Source organism: Delphinapterus leucas, chromosome 3 (genome assembly GCF_059928025.1).
Source record: "Delphinapterus leucas isolate spDelLeu-1000000601 "Yukka" chromosome 3, BTC_Dleu_Yukka2, whole genome shotgun sequence".
NCBI classification, from domain to species: domain Eukaryota; kingdom Metazoa; phylum Chordata; class Mammalia; order Artiodactyla; family Monodontidae; genus Delphinapterus; species Delphinapterus leucas.
Window position 1 is genome coordinate 81,546,041 of NC_143131.1, and position 6,831 is coordinate 81,552,871.

Sequence of the window (6,831 nt, forward strand, 5' to 3'; positions counted from 1 at the left end):
AAAATGTGTCAGGGCCAATAAATAAAGTTTTAGGAAGGCAATTAAAAGATTATAAGTAAAAAGGAATACCTCAGATAAAGTAGATAACTTCAGCTTCCCTCTTGTCAGTATTACCATGGTTTAAGAAAATAATGCCCCAAAACTGACAGCAGAGGTCCTCAGTCCCATAGTTTTTCAATTCTATTGGAACTCTCCCTATGGCACTATAACAAACTGATTTCAGGGACTCATTTGCTCACTTTGGATAACTGATCACAATGAATGGCCTACAAGCTTTAAACTATTAATGGAAAAGAATATATTTAAATAAAAAATACATTTAATATGTACAACAGTGTATAATATGTTGGAAAACACTATAAAGATACAAAAGAACAAGGGAGTAAAAGTGCAAGTTACATGTTTTTAAATAGTTGGTTAAAGGTAGAGAATGGTGAGGAAAAGACTAAACCATTATGTACAGGTCTCATTTTTTATCATTTCAGCTTTATTCTTTCGTCACTTTGAACTATTATTATATTTCTGGGAGAAAAAGAAAACAAAAGTATTTATATAGGACCTTCTTAGGGTAAAACTTTGGAATAGTTCTTTTTCTTTTTTTTCTTTTTGCTGCAAAAAGCTTTATTGTTTCCATTTGGTCTAAGGCTTGAGAGAGGGCTCCAGGGTGATTAAAAAGCTGCCTAGTGGCTGCAGAGCGGGGCTTCAGGCAGAAGCCCTGACACCGGAGGGGATTTTCAAAGGCCGCTGGGCTCCAGAGGCTCCTAGTCGTGCTTGAGGCTAAGCCTTTGGAAGAGAACTCACCCAGTCCCGCCTGGGGACTAGCCATTCTGAGGAGGTTGGTCAGGTGGTTGCTATCTTCTTGATAAGTTTCACCTCCTCATCTAGGAAGTGGTTTCCAGGAAGTCACAGAGGTGGTGGTCTGGGAGGCAGAACCCAGGGCATGCAGATCCAGAAGGGCCAGGTTCGGGTTCTTCTCCATGAGAATGGCAGCTTCCATAGCATCCTGGGTTTTAGCCCACTCATCTTGAGAAGGCTTCTCCACGCCCTGGAAGAGGGCACGGCAACTGCACTGGTTTTGCATTTTCAAGAGACGCTCAGAGCCCTCGAGCTTCTCCTCAGCCAATTCGTGGAAAAAGCGGCGTCCCCACCCACCCACACTAGAGCCACATCATCACAGTCGAAATAGAAACCCAGAGAGAGAGGTAGGTGTAGGGGGCCCACAAATGCATGTTGACCAGGCTGTTGACAATGCCTCCACCTTGGTGGAATAATTCTGACTAATCTGGGAGCTGATGGTTGATCGGTAAAATGGAGTTAAGCTCAAAAATTGGTATTGGCGTTCCCAGTGGCCAAGGATAGCTGAGTGGCTGATTCTGAAATTTGTGACTGGAAGAAAGGTTGGAGGGTGTTCGAAGGCTGGAGCAAGGGGCATCCCTGGGTCTGTTCCGTCCAAACACTGTTGAAGCAAAAGACAGATACGTGGGACCCCTGAGCGCACCCCATGTGTTTTTCATTAAAGATGAATTTTAAAGAGGAAACAAAACAGAACTAGAAATAACTAATGGGAGTTTATTGCTGTCTGAAATAAAGTTCTTTGAGTTGCCAGTCCCCCTATTTCTTTTCTGTCTTTACACTGAGATATCACAGTAAATTCTCTTAAAGAGAAATTGTCAATAGGGTGACCACCAGCGAAACTTGGGCATCTCTTTTGATAGCCCTTACTAGTTTCCTGGTGTTGTACTAGGGCTGTATTGTGACAATATGTGCAAAATATCAAAAACCAACATCTTAGAAGAAAACCAAATTTCAAGACAATGGTGAAGGCTTAGTCTTTTGGGGCCTCAGTTTCCTAATCTACAGAATGCTTGAAGGTGTGGCTGTGTTTGTGGAGGGCATGAGTTAGGGAGGGCAGGTACACTAAATGACCCATGAGTGACCCATGAGTGGCAGGCAGATTGAGTAGATATTATCTCATGGACAAGAAGCAACATAATAGAAGTCAGATACAAAGGAAGAAAAGATTCGAAGGATGAAATTATGATAAATGCTGTAAGTCCCCTACATACGAACAAGTTCTGTTCCGAGAGCACATTTGTAGGTCCAGTTTGTTAGTAAGTCCAACAAAGTTAGCCTAGGTACCCAACTAACACAATCAGCTATGTGGTATTGTACTGTAATAGGTTTATAATATTTTTCACACAAATAATACATAAAAAACAAACACAAAAAATAAAGAAAACATTCCTAATCTCGCAGTACAGGACCTTGAAAAGTACAGTAGTGCAGTACCACAGCTGGCATACAGGGGCTGGCATCGAATAAACAGTAACAGAATTACTGACTGGAGGAGGGAGAGGAGGTGGGAGATGGTAAGAGCTGAAGGATCGCCAGCAATAGGAGACGGAGGGCAAGCTGCAATTGCACTCACGCCTGACGTTGATGGCACAGGTTCTGGTTCCTTGCTGGATTCAATTCTATCTACCCTTTTGAGACAACGATCCAGTGATGTCTGGGCAGTAGCTCTTTTTTTCTTGTCATAGATGGCATGGTAGCGCTGGATTGCATTCTGAACGGCTGCTGCAAGCTTTGTGTACCGTTCTATGTTTGGATCCTGTGCCTCAAAAGCTAACAGTGCCTCCTCAAATAAAGAAAATCCCCTTTCCATTTCCTGCATCATGAAGCTCTTTGGTTTTTCAGTTACTTCTTCTTCCTCTTGGCTCTCTTCGTCCTTTCTCTGGGCCTCTAATTCCATCAGGTCTTCATTAGTAAGCATCTCATGTTGCACAGCAAGGAGTTCAGTGAAATCGTCCTCTTGCAGATCTAGCTCCAGCTTCTTGCTGAGGGTCACTAAGTTGCTGAAGACCTCTTTGGACTCCTCGTGCACTTTCTCAAATCCATGAAAATCGTGAACAAATTGCAGGCAAATTTCTTCCAAACCCCATTCATGGTGATGGCCGTAACCTCACACCAAGCAAATTCAATGTTTTTTACAGATGTTATAGTCCTTCCAAAATTGTGGTAAGGTTGTTCCTGATTCGTCACTCACTTTTACTGCCTGACAAAACGTGTGACGTAAATAATATTTCTTGAAAGTTGCTATAACTCCCTGGTCCATAGGTTGGATGAGCGATGTAGTTTGGCTGAGCGATGAGTATTCAGTGGCAGGTGTACTACTTTGATGTTGGGATGAATGTTGTCCATGAATGGGGCGTGACCCGGCATATTATTGAGCAGCAAAAGAATGTTGAATGGGATGTCCTTCTCCAAGCAATATTTCTCTGTGTCTGGGATAAAGTGGTGGAAAAACCAGTCCTGCAAAATGGCCTGTGTAATCCAGGCTTTGGGGTTACTCTTCCACACAAGAGGAAGAGAGCCCTTGGCTATGTTTTTAAGGGCTCTTGGGTTCTCTGAATGATAAACTAAGAGAGGCTTCAGCTTCATATCTCGGGAGGAGGTATTGCCAGCAAACAACAGAGTTAGCCTATCCTTTGCTGCTTTATAGACTGGCACCAACTTTTCTTCCTTACTGATGTAACTTCATTCTGGGATCCTCTTCCAGTACAGTTCTCTCTCACCCACATTAAAAACCTGTTGGGGTAAATATGTGCCTTCATCAATAATTTCTCAAAGCATTTCAGGAAATTCCCGGGCAGCTACCATATCTTCACTCGCTGCCTCGCCACTTACTTATGTTGTGAAGGTTGGCTCCAGCCTTGAACCGATCAAACCAGCCATGGCTGGCATTAAAGATGTGCCCTCTGATTCTTTGCCGTGTTTCTTCTTCAAGACTTCATAAAGGCTTTTAGCTTTCTCTTGAATCAGCATTAAGCAGAGTGGGACTCAATGCTGACACTGATCCTGCATACACACATGGAGAAGTTTCTCCGTCTCCTTTCCACACTTCTTCGATATTATTGTCGACATCATCGGCACAGCAGACTTCACATGTTCTATGATCCTGTCCTTGTTTTTCAGAATCGTGCCCATGGTTGAACGATCCATGTTATGAGAATGAACAGCTTCTACCATCTTTTCGCCTCTCTCCACTCTCTCAATTATTTTCACTTTTGTTTCCATCATTATTGCTTGGCACTTTTTAGCAGTACTAGCTACATCACCGTTGCTTCTACGCTTGCTTCCGGACATTGGGCTTGAAATATACTGTACTACTGTACTCTATACAGTACTGTACAGTAAAGTACACAAAAGCACAACCACTTGTAGAGGATGCACCCATGTGACAATGTACGCCAGACACGTGAACTAACTTACGTGATTGGACATGAGAACGCACGTTCGCATCTTGGAAAATTTGCAACTTGAAGGTTCGTATGTAGGGAACTTACAGTAACCCCCAAAGTAAGAGAAAAGAGAAAGATTCTTCTAAGCAACTGTCTTCTCATTTTCTAAAATTTTTCTTGAGGTTGTTTGCTTATGTTTTCTTTTTTTTGATATTCTGTGCTCCCTATATATTTTTTGTGACCCCTGGCTCCCTTGAGAATTAGAGAGTCTTTAGAAGTCAAACAGAGAAAAGCTAATAATGGGAATATGGGACACCTTTTTGGCCTTTCTCAAGGGTTGATCTAGGAGACTCTAAGTATCTGAAAACTAAGCAGCCTTTTCAGATTAAAAAAAAAAATGACTTCTGCAAAAAAGGGCTGGGTAGAACTTAAGCAAATTCATGGCAGCTTTTACAGCAAGTAAACATCTTTGGAGAAGGACTTGTTTATCTTACTTCCTTCACCAGCAAGAAAAAACTGAGTGGGAAAGAGTAACCAAAAGAAATGTTATTGTCATTTTTAATCTGTTTGTTAAGTGTGATAGTCCATTTTCTTTCTAAAACTCAGGCTCTCAGATATTCTCAGTGGTACATGGAATGATCTGAGTAACTAATATTCATGTACACAATGATTTAATAGCCATATTGATGCATAGAGGTCTTCAGGTCTGGTTGTCAAATGCTTTGGTTTTACATAAAGATGTCTGGAGCATATGTAGTGTTTTATTAATTCAAATATTGCATGTACATAGCACAGCATCTTTCCAGTGCATTAAAAATGCTGCTCAGGTGTACATACTTTATTAATCTTTATGTCTTTTTTTCTCATAAAGCTCTTTATGTGCTACTATTTATTTAAGGAATTCCATTATATCCAGTGTTCCTATGAACACTATTTAGACCTCTGAATAGTAATAACTATCTCTAAAATATTTTTTGACCAAGTGAAAAATAAAATAAAGTGAAATTATTATATAACATATTGGAAAGAGTTACACAGAAACTCATAAACATGGCTGTTTTATATATCAATACAAATTAGATCTTGGAGTATATTCAACCATATTATAGAACCATTAAAGTAACATTTCATTAGATTCAGAAGCTCTTATGTATTATTTTGCACATATATTCTCATGTATTCTTACATTTTCTTTATATGGTAAATGAATCTATAAATTTCGTGACTCATATTGATAGATTATACTTCAATTCTATGGCTGTTAGCCTAGTCTGGTTTGGTATTTTTCTGTGATTTGGTAAAGTTGAGGGCAGTGGATTTTATTGTTTCCATTTTTCTCTCTCTAAGCAACAGCAAATATCTTAAAATATGAAATAAAAAATTTTATCCCTTTTTTACTGACTAAAATCAAATAATATAAATCAGACTACCCATTGACAGATCAAATCTGAGACATTCATTGATCAAGAGCCATAGATGCTCTGGGGGCTTCTAATCTAGTGTGGTGATTACTACTAGGGAAAAAGAAAAGCCAGGGGAGTTGACCAGTGTCCCTAAGGGACAGGCACTGGAAATGCCAGTGCTAAACATTAGCCAGGGTATGACAAGAGCTATATTATAGTTCCTTCCTTACACATATAAATGTTATGGGACACATCCAGAGCAGAATATAACAAAAATTCTGAAATTAGTTTTAAGAGGTGCATTTAGAAGCTTGAAAATATAATTCATAGAAACCAAGAAGCTCAACCATTTGTTTTCACATATTTCAGGGTCCTTTACTCCTGTTTAGTTCCTAGGTGATGAGTTACATACAATCCCTTAATCTTTCTCACCTCGTTAGTTTTCAATTTTGCACATCAAATGTCTTCAATGGTGATTCCTTCTTTTCTATAGAGAAATGCTGATTTGCTCAGGCTAAGTTATGGAGAAGAACTGACAGGGGAAAGAGATGGAAGAAAAACTAACAGACAATTTCTTCCCCAAGGCAACTTAACTGGCAAAGAGGTGGATTGATTCCTAAATCCCCACATTGGGGCTAGACTTTGGCATTCTAGAAAGTGATGGTGGTGGAAAAATGTGATCTTCTGGTTATGTTAAAAATAGAAATACATTTTAAAATGAAGTTTGAGTTTTTCATTTTCATGTTAATATTTATTGCTGGTTCTCACTATATTAGATGGGCAAGAAGCATTATTCTGAAAACAAACCAAATGAAACAAAACAAACTACAAAAAGCTTACAACTTTTTATGATTGTGTTAAGAATGTTTACAGTGAGATAGAGACAAGTACGGTGGACCAGTATCTAGTTCAGGTGATGATGATGATTATGGTGATGGCTTTATGTCATTCTGTCAGTAATGGTGATGGTTTTATGTCATTCTGTCAGTAACTCAACACAGATATTTATGTGAATAAGGTGATAAAGGGCGAGTTAGTAAATCTTCTCCCTCTCCTAAAATTATTTTTTCCATTGGGTAATTATTACTTCTTTTTTTTTTTTTTTTTTTTTTTGTGGTACGCGGGCCTCTCACTGATGTGGCGTCTCCCGTTGTGGAGCACAGGCTCCGGACGCGCAGGCTCAGCGG

General features: G+C 39.7%; 1 pseudogene; it reads right to left on the reverse strand.

Annotated features, from left to right (window-relative positions):
- Positions 1–666: 666 nt before the first annotated feature.
- On the reverse strand, positions 667–1,432 carry LOC149749596 (ferritin light chain pseudogene; annotated as a pseudogene).
- Positions 1,433–6,831: the final 5,399 nt, after the last annotated feature.